Here is a 25,845-nt window from a genome sequence, read left to right as displayed (position 1 = left end):
TCGGGATCGGCCGCTTAGCGAACTTCATGACCTTTTTTCCAAAATAACCACGCGTTAGTCTCTCTAGGTGCGTATTTAATAATGTTACCTCCCTAAACTCGAGTGCACATTTATGTGACTCAAATCCAAATCTCAACGACGTTGAAATATGTCTTTAACCACGGGTACATTGATTGTGACGTGGTCCGAGATGCATTTCCACGACGTTGCAAATTCTTTAAAAGAATAATGAATGAGACGAGCCTCGACAAACAAAGTGCACAAGCTGCGGGGCCCTCCATACGTGTTGGTAAAATTACTTAGACTTCGGGATGAGCCGTTTAGCAAAATTCCACGGCCTTACCCAGAAATAATAAATACGCTAATCGCTTTAGGCGCACATTTTAATAATCTTACCTTCTTAAACTCGGGTGTGCATTTCATGCGACCCAAATCCAAATCCCTAAACATTGAATAAAAATGCGTTCCGGATTGCGGGTGCATTTCATGTGACGCAATCCAAAGACATATTTTTTTAAACGATGTTCACATTCTTTTAAAAAATATAATAATAAAAGCGGTAAAGAGTTAAAATTTGCACATGAGCTCATAATTGTATAAAATCAGATAAATAAGCCGAATATGACAGTTGAGCGACCGTACTAGAACCACGGAACTCGGGAATGCCTAACACCTTCTCCTGGGTTAACAGAATTCCTTATCCGGATTTCTGGTCCGCGGACTGTAATATAGAGTCATTCTTTTCCTCGATTCGGGATTAAATTTGTGACTTGGGACACCCTAAATCTCCCAAGTGGCGACTCTGAAACAAATAAATAAATCTTGTTTCGATTGTCCTTTAATTGGAAAAACTCCTTCACCCCTCGCGGGGGCGGAAAAAGGAGGTGTGACATCGTTTCTTATCACTTTCACTCTAGGAAACGCGGAGACTATCTGTGTACGGTAAAATCGGGGGTGTCCAATTTCCTCGTCATTATGGTACCCCGCGAACGTGCTTCTCGAGGTTCGAGACCAAGGTCGAGGCTCACTATCAAGGGTCATCGGGGCCCGATCTCAGGGCAGCGTAGACCAATGACTATATTAAAAAAGAGGGAAGTTCCCAAGATGCTTGGCTATGACTGACAGAGCCTAGCGGGCATCAGGACATCATGTCTAGCCATCTCATCCCCGTATCCAAATAGTTAATATATTTTGTGCTATGTTAAGATTCCCCTCCTATATAAGGGGCATTCCTACCATTCTTGTAAACTCTATTGCTCCCGCTGCTCCATAAAGAAATATAGAAAAACACTCTCTTTGCTCTCTCACATACTCTCTTGATACTATTGCTTTCATTTCTTATCTTCTTATTTGTTCATCATTTATTGTTTATCATTGGCCATAAAGAGCCTTCATTGATTATTTTATATCTATTAGCCCTACCCTTATCACCCACGATAGCTCAAGTCCGAGCCCCGGAATCGACCTCGAGGCTCCAGATCGACAAACTCGAGGCCCTGAAGAACTGACCTACCAGTTTGATTATAGCTCTCTCCTTAACTTTATTTCGTCTCTAAATCTCATATACTTAGCATCAACTACTTAACAAATTAGCATAAAAATAGATCACGTATTTTTAAAGTCCCATCAACAAATTTAATTATTATTACCATTTTCACGGTTAACAGACTTGTCTGCAAAATTTAGTGTCATTCCATGTTGGTTTGATGGGAATCAGACGCGTGGTTGTATTTTTCAAAGTTCTTGAAGTTCACTATGATTTTCATGTGTTTTGTTGACTAATTCATGGTTTCGGATATTATATTGGTGTTTTAATCACATGAGCGAGTTCATATGATGTTTTTAGACTTGTGTGGATGCTTGATGTGGAGTCCAAAGGGCTCGGGTGTGTTTCGTATTGGTTTCAGACCATTTTTGGTTGGATTAATACTGCTGGTTTCTACCTTTTATTGGCGATTCAGTTGTTCTTCACGATTGTGGAGATGGAGCCGCGATCGCATAGTGTTCTAGGATTTGGTCTTTTTCGCACTCGTGCTACGGTGGTCGCGTTCGCGATGCTTTAGGCTTTAACCATTTGCGTTTGCATGTGGTCCTACACGTTCACTTAGTATTGACCTAGGTTGGGCATGTCTTGACAGGTTACTCTTCGCGTTCGTGCTAGAGTGTCTGTGTTCACGAAGGTCTGTGCAGATATAGGTCGCGATCGCGAGTTTGGGATCGTGTTCGCGTAGAGTTTCTTCGAGGTAGATCAATTTTGTGCTTCACGATTGCGAAGATGGTCCCGCGATAGTGAAGGGTTCACCTGGGCAGTGTTATAAAGTACTCTACTTTAAGGGATTTGTTATTTTATCACATCTTGAGTTAGATAACTCAGTTTTGGGTGATTTTGGAGGGCACTTTCACTATTTGGTTTGGTGTAAGTGTTTTTGACTCGGATTTGTTATATTATTCATGATTCCATCTTTGTTTTTATTATTTGATTGGTGATTTGAATTGGAGAAATTGGGAATTTTTGTAAAAACTTTTGTAAAAGATATATTGATGATTTGAAGGCCAATTTGAGGTCAGAATTGGATGAATTTGGTATGGTTAAACTAGTATCAGAATGAGTATTCAAAATTTATGAGTTTAGTCGGGTTTCGAAGTGTGGACCTGGGGTTGACTTTTTGGTTTTAGTTAAATATCTTAACTTTATTAATCATAATTGGTTTATCTTGCATTGTTTGTTAATATTAAGTCGTTTTTGTTAGATTTGAGCTGAGCGAAGGTGAATTTTAAAGGATAAGCTATTTTTGAGTGTTGATTTGGCCTAACTGAGGAGAATATCTTGCCTAACATTTTTTTTGGGGGGGGGGGGACTACTCTTTAGGATTAGGTTTGATTGTACTATTTAAATTGTGTGAAAATCATGTACATGAGGTGACGAGTATGTACACAGTCTTATATGTGGTATTTGACCGGTTTAGACTCTTAGGCTACATATATGCACTTAATTGAAGTTGTTATTACATGTTCTAGTTTCCATTAGCAAGGTTACTCTTATATGCATTCATTTGTAGTTGTTGCTACATGCTATTTTCTCTATTGTTGAGTTGTTCTCATGCATTTAGTCGTAATTGTTATTTCATGATATCTCTTTAATTGTTAAGGTTATGTTACGTACCTTAATTGGAAGTTGTCATTTCATGGGAATACCTTCCTTGTTGAGTTATTGAGGTTGTAGTTGTGCAAGCTATTAAAACTTTGTTGTTGAAGTTATTAATCATTAAACATCTTACCTTGTTGAGTTGTTCTCATTCATTCTGTTGTTATTGAGATTCTTGTACGTATTGTGGTTGAGCCGTGGGCTATGTGTTGTGGTAAATTGATATTGTTGATTTTGGCAATATTGTGGCATATGGTCATGTGTGGTGCGCATTGATTATTGTGTTATGATATTTATAGGCATGCGATGATATAATGGTAGGTATTGAAATACATGCAGTTAGATAAGGTGGGATTTATACATGTGTTGCTAGTAACGGAATTACTTGAAGCCACGCAATGAGATAAGAAGGCTAAAACGCGTATAGCTATTTCAGGAAAAATGTTTTTAAAAAATAAATGCAAGGCTCACGCGGTGATATAAGGAAGATTGTGATTGTGATTTGTGAAATGGGAACATGAGGTGTGGTACCTCGGTGTGATTTTTGTTGTGCATTCTGAATTGGAAAGGTTCATTGATTTGATCGGTTATTGTTTCTTCTTAAATTATTTCACTTGTAATTGATTGTATTTGGTTATTTATTGTTATTCTTACATTGAAACAATTGTGACTTCTTGTGGGAGTCATGCATTCTATGTTATTTGTTGTGTTGCTTTAATGTGTCAATCTATGCCTCCGTTATTACTTGGTTATTTGATTGTCAAGGAATTTACTTGTGGAGTCATTATCGCATATCTTGTTGAGTTGTTGATAATATAACGGTTTTAAATAAAAGAATTATTAACATGCTTTATTTTATGTGACTCTTAAGATAGAACTCGTCATCTCACTCGATGATTTACCATGTTTAAATTGTTATCACGCTTTACTTTAAATTATTTTACATTTAATTTGTTAACTTATATGATGTTTTACTTTATTTAAAAATGTTATTTTACTTTACCCTAATTGATTTCTAAGCTAAACTCATTTCCCCCTTTTGATACCCTACTTCGTATAAATTGTACTTATTTTACGTTGTTTGACTCCTAAAATAAACCCATTAATTTATTTGATGCTTTACTCTATCCAAAATTGTTATTTTACCTTATTTTATTTAAATAAATCATTCGAACATTTTATTTAGCAGTTGAGACGGATACAATGTACATGGTAGCACATGGACCTTGTCGTACGGAGATGATTGATAATGTGGGCACGAGGTGGCATGTGTGTAAGATTCGAGATTGTGACTTATAATATGTGATTACGAGGTGTGTCATCTCAAGTTAATCCTTGTTGACAGTCATGTGTTAGGATCATTTTGATTACTTGAATTTCCACTTGTTTCCTTAATTGATTTCAGTCATACTTTATCCATGTCCTGATTACGTTGATACTTTATTAATCATTTACTTCTTGTTCCATTTGTGTTTCTATTATTCCATTGTTGGTTTTATATTAATAATCTTTTCGTTGTTAGCCTTACATTAATATTCTTTCCATTGCTAACTTTATGTTAATATCTTTCACAAGTTTTATGTATAGTGAGTGTCTCGACATACCTTATCATTACTCCACTGAAGTTAGTCTTGATACTTACTAGGTACCGTTGTGGTGAACTCATGCTATACTTATGCACATTTTTGTGCAGATCCTAGTGTCTATCCTTATATAGCTAATGGAATTTTGCTACAGAGACTTCAAGGTATACATGCCATTACACTCGCAGGCCTCGGAGTCATCTTTTGGAGCTTTACTTTATTATTGTTTACTGTCATTCCAAACAATGGTGTATTTGATAATCTTAGTTACTCTCAGTAGAGCTTATGACTATGTACTATCGATTTTGGGGTTGTATAATAATTGTTCGATTTTAGCTACGTTATTCACTTATCAGTTTATTAGTTATACAATTAAGTTGGTTAATTCTGCTACATCTCATCATGTGTTAGGCTTACCTAGTCTTAGAGATTAGGTGTCATCACGACTACCTAAGGTGGGATTTTGGGGTCATGACAACGTGCCTTCTATATATCTTGTTTGTTATTACTATCCACATGCCTTCTGTCTTGTTTGTTACTACTATCTACAGGCTTTCTATCTTGTTTGCTACTACTATATACATTCCTTCTATCTTGTTTGTTACTATCATCTACATGTCTTCTACCTATTTGTTCTTGTTACATCTATGTCTTCTACCTTATTGTTACTATTAGCTATATTCCTTCTACCTAGTTTGGTGTTGTTATACACGTGATTGGTGAGGAAGAGTGGTATTGCAAGAATGATATTTCCGTTCTTGATGAGGATGAGATAAATGCACGAACAATGTTGTCATGCCATTTGATTTGATATCTTGTACGCAATCCTCTTTTTATGCCGATTTGTGGATTTGACTATGTTATTTTCGTGGATATTATTTCCTCCTCTTGGTTTGAGCTGTTAAGAAAAGGTTTCGTCGTGATATTTGAGAAACATGATCGTTATTTCTTTTAGTTAATCGCTTTACTATTTCTCATATTTGTTCTTGTTATCTATCTTGAAGGGGAGCCTTGGCATAATTGGTAAAGTTGCTGACATGTGACCAGGAGATCACGGGTTCGAGTTGTGAAAATAACCTCTTGTAGAAATACAGGGTAATTATATGTATGATAGACCTTTGTGATATGGCCCTTTCCCCTGAACTCATGCATAGCAGGAGCTTAGTGCATCAGGCTAGTTCTTGTTATCTCTACTGCTTATTAAATGCACAGGTTATATTAGTGAGTATCTTTTGACTTAAAAACCTCACCACTACTTCACTAAGGTTAGTTAAAATATTTGTTGAGTACATGGGTCAGTTGTAGTCATACTATGCTTTTGCACCTTGCGTGCAGATTTAGGAGCTAAGTGGCTGCAGAGTTCGTGTCACGACCCAAGTTCCCCCTCTATGAACTGTCATGACGCCACCTAGTCTATACGACTAGGTAAGACTAACAATTTGCGGAAAAAGAAATGAAAGATAAAACTAGCCAAAAGCTGCGGATAAAACATAAATAAAACATTTAAGATGTCGCTCAGTATATACAATATACACTCTCAAACTAAAACAACTCCCAAAACCCAGAATCTCATGAAATCACAAGCTACGGATACTACATAGTGTTCTAACTCCAGAATGTCTAATCAAAGGAAATTACATGAGAGTTGTAGCTAAAAGAGAGAATAGAGAGGGACTCCTCGATCTGCGGATGAGGAAAATATACCTCGAAGTCTCTGAAGATCGCCTTGCCTCACTGGAAGTATGGCTGAGCCGAAGAACCTGGATCTGCACACGAAAAAAATGTGCAGGAAAGGGCATCAGTACACCACAGCGGTACTCAATAAGTGCCAAGCCTAACCTCGGTCAGGTAGTGACGAGGAAGGTCAGGTCCCTAATGATTATAAATGAAAAACAAGGTAAAGCAGTATGGAATATGACAACATAATAAAAATGCTAACAGTCTGTAATGAACAATTCACAGAAAGAATCTAACTCAGTACACAGAAATAGCAACGAGGATCTCCCAGGATATCGTCCCGTAGTCCCAAACGTAAATATCCGGAGGATCTCCCGGGATATCGTCCCGTAGTCCGAATCATAATTATGCAGGGAAAACTCCCGGAATGCCAATCCGTAGTCCCAAAGTAAATATCCAGTACAGAGGATCTACCGGGTGTTGTCCCGTAGTCCAAAATATGAATGTGCAAGGGGATCTACCTGAATACCGATCCGTAGTCCCAAAGTAAACATGCAGGGAGATCTCTCGAGATACCGTCCCGTAGTCCCAAAGTAATCACACAACAATCTTAGAAGAATTTACAGTTCTATTCTAGAATTAAGCAGGAAATTCTACTCTAACATGATGCACGGAGTACAAGTAGGCAATTAAAGCAGGTGAGACAATTAAATAACATAAGCATGCTTTTCCTAAACTAAGTAAGAGGCTTCAAGTACAAATATTGCTCAATTACAAGAAAAACATAGGTATTAACTTAAGGAAAATAGGATTTTTCAACAATTAACACGTGTACGTTCTTGTCACCTCACGTACACGGTACTCGCATAACAACAATACCAAATCCTAAGAGGAGTTCCCCCACACAAGGTTAGGCAAGCCACTTACCTGGAACCAGCTCAATCAACTCGAAATCATGTTCTTGCCATGAGTACCCGACTCCAAATAGCCCAAATCTATTCAAATTAATTGCATAATGTAAATATAACTTCAAGTAACTAATTTAACTAATTAATTCGAAGCTAACACGCGAAATTAAGAAAATTGCCCAAAAAGGTCCCCCGGGCCCACGTCTTAGAATTGGATAAATTTTACATATTCAGAACCCCGATCACTCACGAACACACTCAAATAAAAATTACCAAAATCCGATGTCAAAATCTCACTCAAAACTTGGATTTTCAATTGAGGAACTTTTCTCCCATTTTCAAACTTTTACCCCCAAATTTCCTTAATTAGAAGAGGAAAACAACAAAAGATTATAGTTCTAGGATCAAAATCAAGATAGAAAACATTACCCCATGTTTCTCCTCAAAAACCCTCGAGAAATCACCCTCAACCGAGCTCCAAATTATTTTTCCAAGTTATGAGTTCAAACCCTCATTTTTTCTCTTTTACTGCCCAGCGGTTTCCGCTTCTGCGAGGTGCGGTCCCGCTTCTGCGGAAAATAAACCGTACTTGCGACATTTCATTAAAACCCAGATTTTGCACCTATGGCCTCTTACCCACAGATGCGGTGCCGCTTCAGCGGTCCTAGGGTCGCATATGCGACCAATCCCAACATTGCCTCAGACCGCACCTGCGTTCCCCTAACCGCTTCTGCGGTGCCGCACCTGCGGTCCCATACACGCACGTGCGATTATGACAGGTTCAGCAAAGCTTCAGATTTTCCTAAGTCCAATTCAACTTCCGTTAAGCACCCGAAACTTACCCGAGGCCCCCGGGACCTCAACCAAACATACCAATCAGTCCTAAAAAATCATACAAACTCATTCCAACCCTCAAATCACGTCAAACAACACTAAAACCACAAATCACCCTCCAATTCAAGCCTTATGAACTAGAAATCTCAAGAATCCTACACCCTATGACAAAACCAACCAAACCAAGTCCGAATGACCCCAAATTTTGCACACAAGTCACATTTAACACTACGGAGCTATTCCAACTTTCGAAATCGGATTCCGACCCCGATATCAAAATCTCACTATCGATCCGAAAACTTCAAAAATTCAACTTCCGGCATTTCAAGCCTAAATAAGCTACAGACCTCCAAAACACAATCCGAACATGCCCCTAAGCCCGAAATCACCCAACGGAGCTAACGGAATCGACGAAATTCCATTCCGAGGATGTCTTCACACTGCTCCGACTACGGTCCAAAAAAATATAAAACTTAAGCTCTCATTGAGGGACTAAGTGTTCCAAAACACAAAATGAATCCTCCCGACAACTCAAAATAGCATAAACAATCACGGGAAAAGTAGTTAATAGGGGATCGGGGCATTAATTCTTAAAATGATCGGCTGGGTTGTTACATCCTCAGCCTCTTAAAACATTTGTCCGTCCTCAAACGAGCATAGAAAAATACCTGAGGTAGTCAAAAGATGAGGGTAACGGCTGCGCATATCCTGCTCGGTCTCCCAAGTCTCCTCCTCGACTGGCTGACCCCTGCTAGTAAACCTTCACGGATGAAATGTTCTTTGACCTCAGCTTTCGAAATTGCTTGTCCAATATCGCCACTGGCTCCTCAACATAAGATATATCCTTGTCCAACTGGACTGAACTGAAATCCAACACGTGCGACGGATCATCGTGATACTTCCGGAGCATCAAAACATGAAATACTGGATGAACTCCTGCCAAGCTGGGAGGTAAGGCAAGCTCATAAGCAACCTCCCCAACACGTCTCAATATCTCAAAAGGACCAATAAACCTCGGACTCAATTTCCCCTTCTTCCCAAATCTCATAACGCTCTTTATAGACGAAACCCGAGCAAGACCCGCTCTCCAACCATATAGGAAACATCACAAACCTTTTGGTCCGCATAACTCTTCTGTCTGGACTGGGCTGTGCGAAGTCTATATTGAATCACCTTAACCTTCTCCAAGGCATCCTGAACCAAGTCTGTGCCCAATAATCTAGCCTCAGCCGGCTCAAACCAACCCACCGGGGATCTACATCGCCTAACATACAAAGCCTCATACGGTGCCATCTAAATGCTAGACTGATAACTGTTGTTGTAGGCAAACTCTACCAGTGGCAAGAGCTGATCCCAAGAACCTCCAAACTCCAGCACACATGCACGGAGCATATCCTCAAGAATCTGAATAGTGCACTCGGACTATCCGTTCATCTAGGGGTGAAATGTTGTGCTCAACTCCACTTGAGTACCCAACTCATGTTGTACGGCCCTCCAGAACTGTGATGTGAACTAAGTACCTCTGTCTGATATGATGGAAAATGGAATACCATGCAGATGAACAATATCTTGGATATAAATCTCCGCCAACCGCTCCAAAGTGTAGGTACTACACACAGGAATAAAGTGTGTGGACTTGGTCAGACGATCCACAATCACCCAAATGGCATCGAAATTCTTCAAAGTTTTTGGGAGTCCAACTATGAAGTCCATGGTGATCCGCTCTCACTTCCACTACAGAATCTCTATCTACTGAAGTAACCTACCCGGTCTCTGGTGCTCATACTTCACTAGCTGACAATTGAGGCACCGAGCTACAAACCCAACTATATCTTTCTGCATTCGCCTCCACTAGTAGTGCTATCTCAAATGTTGGTACATCTTCGTGACACCCGGATGGATGGAATACCGCGAACTATGTGCCTCCTCTAGAATCAAATCCCGAAGCCCATCAACACTAGGTACACATACCCGACCCTGCATCCCCAATACCTCATCGTCACCAATAGTCACAACTCTAGCATCATCGTACAGAACCTTATCCTTAAGGGCGAGTAAATGAGGGTCATTATACTGACGCTCCCTGATACGATCAAATAAGGAAGACCGAGAAATCATGCAAGCTAGAACCTGACTGGGCTCCGAAAGATCCAATCTCACAAACTGGATGGCTAAGGCCTGAACATCCATCGCCATAGGCCTCTCCGTTGCTGGTAAATAAGCCAAACTCTCCGTCCGGCAACTCAAAGCATCGGCCACCACATTGGCCTTGCCCGGGTGATACAAGATAGTGATATCATAGTCCTTCAGCAGCTCTAACCATCTCCTCTAGCACAAATTAAGATCTTTCTGCTTGAACAGATGCTGCAAACTCCGGTGATCAGTGTAGATCTCACAAGGAACACCGTATAAATAATGACACCAGATCTTCAATGTGTGAACAATAGCAGCTAGCTCGAGATAGTGGACATGATAATTCTTCTCATGCACCTTCAAATATCTGGATGCGTAGGCAATCACTCTACCGTCATGCATCAATACCGCTCCAAGACCAATCCTCAAGGCATCACAATAGACAGTATAAGACCCCGAACCTGTAGGCAATATCAAATCTGGGGCTGTAGTCAAAGCTGTCTTGAGCTTATGGAAGCTCGCCTCACACTCTTCCATCCACTGGAACAGAGCACCCTTCTGGGTCAGCCTGGTCATAGGTGCTGCAATAGATGAAAACCCCTCAACAAATCGATGGTAATAACCCGCCAAGCCAAGAAAAATGTGGATCTCTGTAGCTGAGGATAGTCTGGGCCAACTCTGCACTGCTTCCACTTTCTTCGGATCCACCCTTATTCCCTCACTTGTACCACGTAACCCAAGAATGCCACGGAATCCAACCAAAACACACATTAGAAGAACTTTTCATATAACTTTTTTTTTTCTCAAAGTCTCAAGCACTGTCCTCAGGTGCTGCTCATGATCCTCCTAACTCCGAGAGTATACCAGAATATCATCAATAAAGACAATGACGAATGAGCCAAGATATGGCCATCAAATGCATGAAGGCTGCTGGGGAATTGGTCAGCCCAAATGACATAACAAGGAACTCGTAATGACCATGCCGAGTCCTGAAAGCAGTCTTCAGTATATCTGGCTCCCTAATCTCCAACTGGTGGTAACCTGAATGCAACTCGATCTTAGAAAACACTCGGACACCCTATAATTGGTCAAACAGGTCATCAATACAAGGTAAAGGATACCAGTTCTTCACTGTAACTTTGTTCAACTGGCGATAATCAATGCACATACGCATAGAATCGTCCTTCTTCTTCACAAACAAGACAGGAGCACCCCAAGGTGATACACTAGGCCGAATAAAACCCTTATTAAGCAATTCCTATAATTGATCCTTCAACTTAGAAGGAGGTGTATGGTACGGAGGTATAGAAATGGGCTGAGTACCCGGCAATAGGTCAATGCCAAAATCAATATCTTTGTCGAGTGACATACCTGGAAGATCAGTTGGGAACACATTAGGGAAGTCCCGTACTACTGGGACTGAATCAACTGCGGGGGTATTAACACTAACATCTCTCACATAGGCCAGATATGCGTTACACCCCTTCTCAACCATTCACTGAGCCTTAAGGAAAGAAATAACTCTACTGGTGTGTGATCTAAAGTACCCCTCCACTCCACTTGCGGAACACCTGGCATAGCCAGCATCATTGTTTTGGCATGATAATCGAGAATAGCATAATGGGGTGACAACTAGTCCATGCCCAAGATAACATCAAAATCTACCATGCTGAGCAATAATAAATTGGCTCTGGTCTCAAAACCACTAAGAGCAACCAAACACGACTGATAAACGCGGTCCACAATAAGAGAATCCCCTACAAAAGTAGAAACATAAATAGAGGAACTCAAAGAATCCCGAGATACGCCCAAATGCGGGGCAAATTAAAAAGACACATAAGAATAAGTGGAGCCTGGATCGAAGAGAATCGATGCATCTCTATGACAAACCAGGACAATACCTGTGATGACAGAATCGGAGGCGACAGCCTCAGTACGGCATGAAGGGCATAATATCTGGCCTGGCCTCCCCCTTTAGGGCAACCTCTACCTCCTCGACCTCCACCTTTAGCTGGCTGGGTAGGTAGGTAGCGACTGGTGCTGTAATTATAGCCTGGGAACTCTGCGGGGTGCGATGTGGCTGAGAAGTCTGTGGAGGTGCACCCCTCGTAAGTCTGGGGCATCCCTCACCATATGGCATGTGTCACCACACTCAAAACAAGCTTTGGAGGACGTGGCGACTGTGATTGGCTCGGACCAGGCCTGCTGGACTGACTACTAAAAGCACCTCGTGCAGGAGGTGCACTAGATACGGGAGGTGCATAATAAGGCTCCTGAGGTCTAGGAGGAGCTGGAATACCACTAGCTGCTGGAAGAGCTGAATGAACAGGACGACTCATATAATCCCGACCATGATGAACTGCAGCTGGAGCGCGGGCACCAGAATAATTGCCCGACTCTAGAGACCTCTTGGCCTCCCTCTCCTCTCTATCCCGGGCATGCATACCCTCTACTCTCCTAGCAATGCTCACTACTTGCTGATAAGAAATATCCATCTCTAACTCACAAGCCATGCTAGACTTGATGCTAGGAATAAGCCCCTCAATAAACCGGCAAACTCTCTCATGAACTGTAGCAACCAAGGCTGGTGCATGCCTAGCCAATGAAACGAACATCATACTCTAAAATAGTCATAGCGCCTTTAACGACCCGGCGGTCATTTTAAGAATTAATATCCTGATCCCCTATTAACTGCATTCCCCCTATTTGTTTCTGCTATTATGAGTTACCGAGAAGGTTTATTTGGTGTTTCGGAGAGTTTTGGGACACTTAGTCCCTAAATGAGAGTTTAAATCTTAGAATTTGGATTGTAGTTGGAACAATGTGAAGATGGCCTCAGAATGGAATTCTATTAGTTCTGTTAGCTCCGTTGGGTGATTTCAGGGATAGGGGCGTGTTCGGATTGTGTTCTGGAGGTCCGTAGCTTATTTAGGCTTGAAATGCCGAAAGTTGAATTTTTGAAGTTTCCGGTTTGATAGTGAAATTTTGATCTAAGGGTTGGAATGGAATTCCGAAACTTAGAGTAGCTCCGTACTGTTGAATGTGATGTGTGTGCAAAATTTCTGGTCATTTGGACAAGGTTTGATAGACTTTTTGATCGAAAGCGTAATTAGAGAGTTTTTGGAGTTCTTAGGCTTGAATCCATGGTTAATTCGATGTTTCGATGTTGTTTTAGGTGTTTTGAGGATTGGTATAAGTTTGGATAGTGGTATATGACTTGTTCGTGCTTTTGGTTGAGGTCGCGGGGGCCTCGGGATGATTTCGGATGGGTAACAGGAAGTTTGGAGTTAGGAATTTGCAGTTGAAGCTACTGAGTTTGCTATCATAATCACACCTGCAGCTTGGGGACCACAAGTGTGAGCCCGCAGAAGCGAAAGCGAAGTCGTAGATGCGGCCATGAGGAAGAAAGGCTGGAGTCGCAGATGCGGAAATTTTGGCGCATCTGCGAAGGCGCAGGTGCGAGAAGGTCATCATAGGTGTGGTGGCTGGTGAATAAGTGAAGAACCGCAGATGTGCACCTAGGACCGCAGATGCGCACCTAGGACCGCAGGTGCGGTAATTGGACTGCAGATGCGGTTTTGCTAGGTCAGAACATATATATTTCGCCCTTCACGAATTTGGGCTATTTTTCATAACATTTCAAACGGGAAGAAGTGTTTGGGAGCAATTTTAAGGGAGATTTTCAGAGGGATTCATTGAGGTAAGGCCCTTGGTTCCTAAGCTTGTTATTATGGTGAGTTTTATTGTTGTTAGCATGAAATAAAGGGAGAAATCAGTGGTAAATTGGGGGTTAGGGCTTGGTTAATTGGAGAACTTTGAGTGGTGATTTAACGCATCATTTGAGGTCCGATTTTGGTACTTTTGGTATGAATGAACTCGTAAGAGTGTGAGGATTCCGAATTAGTAAATTTTACCCGATTCCGAGACATGGGCCCGGGGGCGTTTTGGTCATTTTTCCTAATTTTGCATATTAGCTTAGAATCAATTAGTGGAATCAATTACTTGAAGTTATATTTACATTATGCAATTGATTTGAATAGATTTGGGCCATTTGGAGTCGAGTACTCGTGGTAAGAGCGTGGTTTCAGGTTGATTTTGAGCCGGTTCGAGGTAAGTGGCTTGCCTAACCTTGTGGGGGGAACTCCCCTTAGGATTTGGTATTGTTGAAATTTGAAATGCCTTGTACGCAAAGTGATGAGTGCGTACTTGTGCTAATTGTTGAAAATTCTATTTTCATTAATTAACTATAATTGTGTTTCTTTTCCTGTTTACACTACTTGCAATTAAGCCTACTGTTAGCTTAGGGAAGCATGTCTAATTGACTTAATTGCTTTAATTGATCAAACTGCCTTATTTGGATTCTGTGCAGCATGCTAGGTTAGAAATACCTGTTTTACCTTAGTATGAAATTTGAATTGAATTGAGTATTCTTTGTGTTGTTGTTGTGTGTTTACTTTGGGACTACGTGATGGTATCCCGGGAGATCCCCCTGCATGTTTACTTTGGGACTACGGATTTGTATTCTGGGAGATCACCCTGCACTTTTATATTGGAACTACAGGACTGCACCTAGTAGATTCCCCCAGTACTGGGTATTTACATTTGGGACTACGGATCGGTATTCCGGGAGATCCCCATGCACTATGAGTTGGACTATGGGATGGCACCCGGGAGATCCACTAGATATTTATATTTGGGACTATAGGACGGTATCCTGGGAGATCCCCGATTGTTATCTCTGTGTTGAGTTGTATTCCTTCTATGATTATTTGTCTCTGTTATAGTTGTTGTTATTCTTATTATCCTGCGTTACTTCATACTGTTAGCATTTAATTATATTGTCGTATTCTATATTGTTTTACCTTGTTTTTCAGTTATAATCAGTAGGGGCCTGACCTTCCTCATCACTACTCGACCGAGGATAGGCTTGGCACTTACTGAGTTCTGTTGTGGTGTACTCATGCCCTTTCTGTGCATGTTTTTCATGTGCAGATCCAGGTACTTCGACTCAGCCCTACTACCCTTGAGGCGAGGTGATTCTCTAGAGACTTCGAGGCATAAATGCCGCATCCGCAGACTAAGGAGTCCCTTTCCATTCTCTCCCATAGTATTAGCCCTTCTGTATTTACCTTTGTTAGACATTCTGGAGTTAGACACTTGTAGTTATTCAACAGCTTGTGATTTCATGAGTTTCCGGTGTTTGGGAAGTTGTTCAATTTGAGAGTTACATTGTATATGCCAAGTGGCATCACTATGTTTATTCCACAGTTTTATTTGTTTTTAGCTGTTGCTTTCCCTTTTTCCAAAATTGTCAGGCTTACCTAGTCGTAGAGGCTAGGTGCCGTCACGACAGTTCACGGAGGGCAAACTTGGGTTGTCACAAGGTGGTATCAGAGCTCTAGGTTCATAGGAGTCATGAATTACAAGCCGGTTTATTAGAGTCTCGCAGATCGGTACGAAGACATCTGTACTTATCTACGAGGGGCTATGTAATTGTTAGGAAAAATTCCACTTTATTTGATTTCCTCGTCGTGCGAGATTTTTGATATCACAATTCTAAACTTTTGTCTTCTATTCTCTCATAGATGGTGAGGACATGTGCTACCAGAGATGATCAGGCACTCGCGCCCCCTGCTGGAGTCGTTAGAGGTCGGGGCCGGAGTAGAGGCTAAGGACGCGCACGTGGTGAAGCTAGAGCACCCGTGCAAGCTACCACCGAGGTGCCACCAGCAGTTTCAGCCGGAGTCCAAGCACCTGATACGCCTACTGCTACTACTACTCCATGTCACACCTCCTTTTTCTACCCCGAGAACGGGTATAGGGGAGTTTTTCCAATTAAAGTGACAATAATCGAAACGAAATTATTTATTATTCAAAGTCGTCACTTGGGATAATTTATGGTGTCCCAAGTCATCGGTTTTAAAAACCTGAATCGAGGAAGTTTGACTCTATTTTATAGTCTGCAAACATAACAATTTGGGTAAGGAATTCTGTTAACCCGAGAGAAGGTGTTAGTCATTCCCGGGTTCCGTGGTTTTAGCACGGTCGCTCAACTATTATTATTGGCCTAATTATCTGATTAATCACATGTTTAAAACCTATTGTGCATTTTATTCCTTATACCACTTTTAATTATTTATGAAATTATTTTTTGGAACAAAGCACGATTGTCGTACACTTATTTGTTCGGTACACATTGTGAATCGTGTCACGGGAACCGTACCCACGATCTACAATATGTTTAATTTATTAATACTATTAGAAGTTATTACCGAGTCACATGAAATGTGCACCTGGATTTGGGAATTACGTATCGTAACCATGTCACGGGAACCGTACCCATAGTCACAATGATTCATTATTAGCGCGCCTAAACCAAACCATAATTATGTTTGGATATGAGTAGCAACTCAATAGAAATAGGAGAGACCTAAGTGATACAGTTTTATACACAATGCCCAAATCGCCTGCATAACAATACTACAACTGCTTTGCATATTATCAAATTTCTCAAGTTACTACAAACTTTAAAAATCTATTAAATGGAAATCCATTTTTTAACATGCTAATACAAAAATGAACAAAATGAGCATCTCATCAGGAAAGTCAAAATCCATGGTGTACTTGTTGAAACTAACTTCATTCATTTAAGATTCACATGTGCATGAGAGAAGAGAATAACAAGACTTATCTACTCCATTAAGAATGACGCAAGAAAAGCCACCACAGAAATGCTCACAACATCATCACGTAAGCAGCAAGTAAAAATAGGAGAAAACCAAACAAACAATTCAAACATATACACGGATTTCAGATAAAAAATCGAACAAATTGAAACACGGATAGAAAAAATGAAACTTGAACCAACTGATCGGATCAGAACCACGACGCCAACGGAAACCTCGACTTAGACCAACAGAAATAGATGTCGATAAGAGCCTTAGACCGGAAAACTTCAGTTGTGCCGGAAACTCGAACAAGTGACTCAAACGGAACCTCCTTGTTGTGTGTGCTCTAACATGGGTGTGACTTACACGGCAAAGAGCACCGGAACAATAACCTATAGAGGCTAGACGGATCACCGGATTTAACCAAATATTCGGCCAGATCTGAAACTCGTCATAAATGGAGGAGAGGAGAGGACAGAAGCCATGAAGCTTCGTTGGTCGCCGGCAAGTTGAAGGCAGATGGACTTGGGGTCGGGAAGCTGTCTGCTTCTGTTGGTTTGTGCGTGAGAGATGAGGGGATCTCGTTGGGGTGTGCTTGAGATGAAGAAGAAGATGAAGTGAGGTGGCTGATTTGGTAGTTATGGAGGAATTTCGGCGAGTCTCGGCGGTTGGCAGCGACGGCTGGGGTGTTCTAGGGTTTGGGATCTGTTGGTTTTTGTTTTATTTAGGTTCAAGAAGAATAAGAAGAAAGGTTTAAGGTGATTGCTAGTTCAGGTTTTGGAGGAATAAGGTAGCTCTAGGGTTTTCAAGTTAGGAAGAAGAAGGGAGTCGATGGGGGGTCCTTTTTTGGTATCCTTCGGCTGATTTTTTTTGTGAGAGGTCCTCTTTTCTTTTTTTTATTTTGTTTTTTAAGAAGAAGAGTCTAGAAGGGTCCCTAGGATTAGCTTAATGGATATTGGGTATTGGGCTTGGATTTATGGGCTAAGTTCGAATTGGGTCCTAAATTTGGGCTCTAAGACACTTGAAATTATGGTCCAACACCTTAGTTAGCTCCCTTTAATATAAGATAAAAATACTACACAATGCAAAGACTAATTCTAATTAATTAGACTAAACTATAGTAAATCATAAAACTATTTTTTGTATTTTCAAGATTATATAAAGATAAAAATAAGGTACTATTTTGTATTTTTTTTTATTTTATGAAAGATACATAAACTAAAAGTAACTAGAAAAAATATTTTGTAATTTTTTATTTTTGTTATAAAATAAAATAAAAATAGTTGAAATAGCGATATTAGCCCTAACTAAATATTTTATGCTAAAATGTGTAAAATCTTGGGGAGGGTCAAAAATTACATGTCTACAGCTGCCCCTCTTTGACTGAAAACGCGAAGAGTTTTCAAACAAAGAATGATGAGACATGTTTTTTGACCTGAACCTTATTTAAAGAGACCAAAAACTAAGAGAAAGGAGAATGTGATCGATCCCTGGTATCTGAGCTGCCTACATATCCTTGGCTATAAAGGAATCATGTCATGTGTAGTTCAGAAGTAGGAACAGTGATGAAGTATACCGAGGTGGAGAGCCGATTGAGGTGTAGTTCCATCGAGGTTCCGGTCCGCGGTCCTGTTATTACATCAAAACCAAAAAATGAAAAAGACTAACTAAACCTGTCAGCTATGAGTTACAAGATTCCTATCTATTAGTCTTCTGAAGCTTGATCTTGAGTCTTGAATGGTTCTTCATGCAGACTTTAGATTTGAACCTTGGAGCTTGCTAGCTGCAGGTGCTAGTTCATTCTTTCACGGCTTCTTCAGATCAAGATCGGACACACAGCACTCGTGACTTCAGCCATATCTTGAGCAGCTCACATCTTTCATCTACTTCTGCATTTGGATTCACTTCCCTCTTTTTCCTTTTTTTTTTTTATTTTTTATTCTGGATTGAGATTATTTCTGTTGATCATCTCGGACTGTTGACTCACATTATTGTCGCGAGCTTCTGCTACTTCTAACTTGAATTGAATTCTGAAATGACTTCCCTTGTTCTCCAGGTAGGCGCCTGCTACTGACTTGAAACTTGAAATAATTCCGAAGCGAATTACCTTGTTCTCCAGGTGGGTGCATGAAACTTGAAACTTGAAATGAATTCCCTTGTTTTCCAGGTGGGCGCCTGATGCCAAAACTTGAAATGTATTCCCTTGTTTTCCAGGTGGGCGCCTGATGCTGAAACTTGAAATGTATTCCCTTGTTATCCAGGTGGGCGCCTGATGTTGAAACTTGAAATGTATTCCCTTATTATCCATGTGGGCGCCTAATGCCAAAACATGAAATGTATTCCCTTGTTATCTAGGTGGGTGCCTGATGCTGAAACTTTAAATGTATTCCCTTGTTATCCAGGTGGGCGCCTGATGCTGAAACTTGAAGTGTATTCCCTTGTTATCCAGGTGGGCGCCTGATGCTGAAACTTGAAATCATTCCCTTATTATCCAGGTGGGTGCCTGATGCTGAAACTTGAAATGTATTCCCTTCTTATCCAGGTGGGCGCCTGATGCTGAAACTTGAAATGTATTCCTTTGTTATCCAGGTGGGTGCCTGATGCCGAAACTTGAAATGTATTCCCTTATTATCCAGGTGGGCGCCTGATGCTGAAACTTGAAATATATTCCCTTGTTATCCAAGTGGGCGGATGATGCTAAAACTTGAAATGTATTCCCTTGTTATCCAGGTGGGCGACTGATGCTGAAACTTGAAATATATTCCCTTGTTATCCAGGTGGGCACCTGATGCCAAAACTTGAAATGTATTCCCTTGTTATCCAGGTGGGCGCCTGATGCTAAAACTTGAAATGTATTCCCTTGTTATCCAAGTGGGCGCCTGATGCTGAAATTTGAAATGTATTCCCTTGTTTTCAGGTGGGCACCTGATGCAAAAACTTGAAATGTATTCCCTTGTTATCCAGGTGGGCGCCTGATGCCAAAACTTGAAAGGTATTCCCTTGTTTTCCAGGTGGGCACCTGATGCAAAACTTGAAATGTATTCCCTTGTTTTTCAGGTAGGCGCCTGATGCCGACTTAAAATTTGAAATAAATTTCCTTGTTCTCTAGGTGGGCGCCTGCAGTTATAACAAAACTGACAAAAGGAACATCTGTGAGTGTTAATCGAATCATGTTATCCAAAAGAGCTCTAACAATTTAAAAGCTAAATCCCATTATCCAGGAGGGCCCTGAAATTTTAAAATTAAATCTCATCTTAAGAGTGAAAACTTCAAAGCTAAATTCTATTTCCTAAAGGTAAAACTTACGCTAAATCTTATTATCTTTGAAGGTCTTAAAATCTTAAAACTAAATCCCATTAACCAGGAGGGTCCTGAGAACTTTAAATTAAATCCCATTATCCAAGAGGGTCCTGAAAACTTGAACTTAAATCACATTATCCAGGAGGACCCTGAAAATTTACGGTCGAACCTGTCTGGCACATGCTTTCCTCACGGAGGGTTCCTCTGGAACAAACGAAATTTCCTGCCCCTATTTCAAACAAATAAAACTTGTGAGTTTAAACATGGTAGTTGGTTTGTGGCCTTGACTTTGAGGGCGATTGCTCTTTCACTTCCCATGATAACTTTGATTTCAACTCGATGGCCTTGCTTGTTTATGGACTAACCACTTTCTCTGTCACCCTTATCATAGAAAATACCTCTGATCCGTTCAAACCCAACACCCTCTATCTGTTGCATTGTGCTCATGAATTGACATATACCGAACCTTTGTATTTCACATGAATCCCAAAGTACGTCAATTGCCACCCACTCAGTGCGCATACTGTTCTTTCCTAACTTATGACGCTTTGATGTGCTAGCCAGATTTTGTTTTGTGCAATTGGAAGGCTGGTAGCCAATTTTGAAGTCATTTCTCACTTGTTCTGAGCAAACAGACTCAAGAAGAAGGAGTAAACAAAACAAAGGGAACAAAAAAAGGGACAATGGAAAGAGATGATACCTAATAAGAAAAACTACAAAGTAAAAACTTATCAGATGTAGATACCAACTCTAATGACCATGACATGCACATTTGGATTAAGTGGAATAATCTGTCAAGCAAGTTTAATGTTCAACTCTTGTTGTACCTCTTCGCCATGAAACTGGGCTTCAATGCCCCGATTATCTTATCTGATTCACGGTCCTTATTTGACTTGTAGTGCTCTAATGGGTTTTCACCAACAAGCCTCTCTCATTTTTTTCTTTCTCTCAACTCCCCTTCGCTTTATGGTGCCTGTGAAGGTTTTCACTGATAAGACTCTCTCATTTTGTTCTTTTCTTCTTTTTTTCTCTGATTCTACAGCTGACAAGGAATTAACCACGATAGAAATATCATATGCTCCTGGCATGTCTGACTCGGCACTCTCAAAGATTATCTGGGAGGTCTTTTTTGGACTGTAATGTGGCTTTTGGACAGGGTTAGAAAGAAAGGATATCATAAAGGCTCAAAATAACTAAGATAACAGGGTTAATTTATTTACAACTTTTGGAATCCATTCTAAAAACTTTGCCCCAATTTCTAAAACAATGGAATTTGATTCTCTTTTTCTTTATTTTTCTTTTTGAACTGAAATTTCTAAGAAAGATTGCCCCACTCTCGACTTCGTAGAATTATGAAATATTTTATTTGGTGTGACCGTACCGTAAGGCTACCTGCGTATCTTGTGGTGACAAGAATCAGGTCGAACGTAGTTCACAAGACTACTTTTTGTTACTATTTTCCTTTTCCTTTTTCTTTTTTTTCTTTTTTTTCTTTATCTCTATTTTCTCTTCTTTTTTTCAATTTTCCTTTTGGAATGAACTTTCTAAAACAAACCTATGGGGATATGAACTTTTTTTTCATATAACTCTAACTTGATTCCAAAAGAGAGGAGGTCAAAGAAATCAGTACATGCTCAAAAGAGTATTCGAATGGTATAAGTGTTTGGATAGCTGAAAGATGGCCTCCCAATCCCTGAAAATGCCAAGTACAACACATGCAACTTGAAATGAAAAAGGAAGAGCACACACAACATTTCTTTTACAGCTTCGGCATTGATATCACTGATATGCTTTCCAGTTTTTTAGTGCCTTGTCAATTACAGAACTCTCGTTGGGTAATTCTTCTTCACAATGGATACCCTCCATCTGTTCGAAACAAACTCTCTTGACTTTATCTTGTAAATTGAGGTGCACTTGAACTAAAAAATTGCTCACTTCAAATTGTTTGGGATGCACTCTCCTTTAATGAATTCTTTTCATCCTATTAACTTTCCAAATTATCTGCCCCAGTTTCACACAGTTTAGGCTTCAAATGATCTCAAAATGTCCAAATCTGTACTTATTTCCCTCAAATGTCCCTATCATCTTCAAAATTGTTTCATTGTTTCATGATTAAACTAGCTTTTAAGACCAAGCTAAGAATTATGCGCGCATGTCATGTCACTAGAGTCAGCATAAAAAGAATTATAAAAGGAGAAGCAAACTAAACAAAAAATGAATAGAAATAATAGAAAATAGAAAATTGCATTAGACAGGCGGTGAAAGGGTTTGAACAACAAAACAAGCAAAATAAAGTAGGGTTACAACCCTAGAACAAACCTAGACAACATTAAACGAGTTACTACGACTAAACGAACTAGGAAAAATAAAAGGGTAGAAGGGTTTGGGTCACAAGACAATATCCGGATTACAACCCTGCAATAACCCGGACAACAGAAATGACAACAAAATAAACCACCAGGACTCCCCTAGCTAGCCAAGAAAGAAGATTCTTTTCAATTACCAAGCTTGACATCTTAACCACTGAGTTCCACGTCAGTATTACCAATACCATTACCAATTTCAATCACATTGACCTCAGCAAATAGCTTTTGGGTCCCTTTTGCCAACTCGTTCTTAAGATCAACTTTTGGAACTGGGACTGATAGCGCTGAAGACTCTGCGACAGGTGGCCCTCCAAGAATCTCAGAAGAGTTCTCATATTCATTTTTAACACAAATCATGCCCACCATATGCGTCTCATTATGAACAGGCAATGAACTTTGGCTAGTATCCACTACACCTGGATTTTGCGCGTTAATGTCACCTACATCAACAAGCTTTTGGACTGCTCTTTTCAGATGCCAACACTTTTCTATACTATGCCCCGGGGGATTTGAGCAATATGCGCACCTCTGAGAATAATCAAAATTCTCTGAAAGGGGGTTCGGCATTTTTATCTGAATCGGCTTCAACATGCCTGATTGCCTCAATCTTTGGAACAAGCTGGCATATGATTCTCCAACAAGAGTGAATGACTTTTCTCTTTGTTGATGCCTTTTCATTTTGTACTCCGGCCTCAACTGGAACCTCTTGCAGGCAGGTGGTTGATATGCATGTAGAGGTGGGTAAGACATTTGTGGAGACGGTGCAAGCCATTGTGGGTCTTGTGGATGTGTAGTATATCGCGGTGCATTGTCAAATGGAGTACTGGGAAAGTGAGGTATGAATTTGGGGATTTTGTGGAGAGAAGTAGCATTGGGGAGGATTCTCTGGAGTAAAGGGATATCCATGGGGTCGATATTGAGGCTGAAAATGTTGATCAGGAATGACCACTGGATCCTGTCGTTGGCGTGGCTCAACAACATCTTTTCTATTTCTCTTTCTTCCACCCAAACTTACTGAGATGTTCTGAATGTCTTTTGTAGTATCTTTCAATGCAGAATAACTCATGATTTTTCCCGACTTGATTCCTTCCTCTACCATCTCCCCCATTTGTACCACATCATTGAAAGGTTTACTCAAGGCCGGGATCAAATGACTGAAGTAGGTGGGCTCCTAGGCTTGTAGTAAAAGCTCAACAATTTCTTCTTCACCAACTGGGGAGCTGACCCGAGCAACTTGTTCCCTCCATCTGAGCCCAAACTCCCTAAAACTTTCCTCGGGTTTCTTTTCCATCTTAGATAGGGAGGAGCGGTCTGGGATAATGTCTAGATTGTACTGAAAGTGTCAAACAAAATCTTGAGCCATGTCATCCCATGCATGCCACTTCTTGACATCCTGACGAGTATACCATTCCAAGTCTGCCCCGCTCAAACTCTCACTGAAATACGCCATCAACAAATTATCTTTCCTGCCAACACTTCTCATTTCACTGCAATAACCCTTCAGATGGGCTACTGGATATCCACTCCCATCATATAAGTTAAACTTTGGCATTTTATACCCTGCGGGCGGATAAACATCAGGGAACATACACAAGTCATTGTAAGACATGTTAATCTGATTTCCCATCCCTTGCATGCTCCTTAAGGACTGTTCTATACCTTTCAGCTTCCTAGATATCTCATTTTGCCCTTCTCTTCCTGTGAACTTTTCATTTTTAACATGAGGCTCACTCTAAGGGCTATGATTGTATGAGTCGGGGACCTTGTGGGCAACCTCTGAGAGGTAAAATTAGGCATCATAAGTTTTGAGTAGGTGTTCATTGTTGGATCTATAAAGGAGATATTATTGAGAAGTTGTGATCGTGGGGAAAGTAGATATGACAGGAGGGCAATTTTTGGGAAAGGTAGTTGGAGGACGAGTGATGGAGCTACTAGGGTGGTTGGGAAAGTTGTGATAAGCGGGAGAATCTGGGGAGTATGGGGGATCATCTGGCACTATGACTGGAGTTAGGGTAAGGGTAGCATCTAGGAAGCTAGGTGGTGGCAGGGGTGGTACCTTCCCAGTCACCCAAGCCTGATATATGTCTGTCATGTGTTTCCTTAACATCCTTACCTCTTCAACCAACCCATAGTTCTGTTCAACTAACTGTTTTTGGGCACCAGTGTCAACCAACTCAATTCTGTTATCGTCTGCCATTGTCGTTCGACTTTATGTTGTAGAGAAAAGTTACTACTTTAAGAACCACAAACCAACCACCCTTCTACTTTATGAAGATAAAGTCATCACATTAGCGTAAGGGCATTTAACATAAGATAATCTCACATTATGTGTAATTCACCTAGTCACAGTTATCGATTCTAACATGAATTCAAGGTTAAGAAGGTCATATGGCAGCATCCCAATTTGTTCATTTCAATTTTCTCTTTCTTTTCTTTTCTAGCACTTCTTGGCTTGCTCATTTTCCTTCCTCTTTTTTCTAATTATCACTCTTTTCTTTTCTCTCATTTCTCACATCCCGTAATTTCATCTCTTTTTTTGTTTCCTTCCTTTTTTTCTTTTTAGTTTAATAAAAAAAATGATTCGATCGAACTCTATGTAGGTTTCCTACATATAATGACGCCGCATGAATCTGATCTTTGCGTAGTTCGGGAAAGTAATGGATAAATTAAACTAAAAAAATTTTTGGATTATTCATTACAACTTTTTTTATTTTCAAATACAAAACAGAAAATATGATAATGAGAGACTCAATTCAACTATACTACGACAAACTCCTACACTAACTAAAAGAATCATTATTACTGGACATAGCTATAAAGTACAAGACAACATAAAAAGAAACAGACTCAAAACATAAAAAAAATTCCTTAAGCAACTCCTGGATGCAACGGTCCTGACCAAATGGTCCTGGGGTGTCTGCCATGCTCAAACTCCGGTAAATAGATCAACACCTGTATGAGAAAACTAAAACCAAATAGAGTTAAAGATTTAGAACACTATGTGAGACAATAAAAATCCCTATTGGACACATGCAGGACATGATTGAAGCTATTTTTGCAAAATGACCTATGTGGCCAAAAGGTTGCTAGAAATCTCATAACACCCTTCATGGGTGAAACCTTCAACAGAACCTTCTCACGAACCATGTAGGACACATCACGAACCTTCCTGTCAGCATAACTCTTTTGTCTTGACTGCGCTGTACGAAGCTGCTCCTAGATCACCTTCAC

The sequence above is a fragment of the Nicotiana tabacum genome, chromosome 10 (genome assembly GCF_000715075.1).
Source record: "Nicotiana tabacum cultivar K326 chromosome 10, ASM71507v2, whole genome shotgun sequence".
Classification (NCBI taxonomy): domain Eukaryota; kingdom Viridiplantae; phylum Streptophyta; class Magnoliopsida; order Solanales; family Solanaceae; genus Nicotiana; species Nicotiana tabacum.
The sequence above is the reverse complement of the archived record's forward strand: the minus strand, read 5'-3'. Positions refer to the sequence as shown.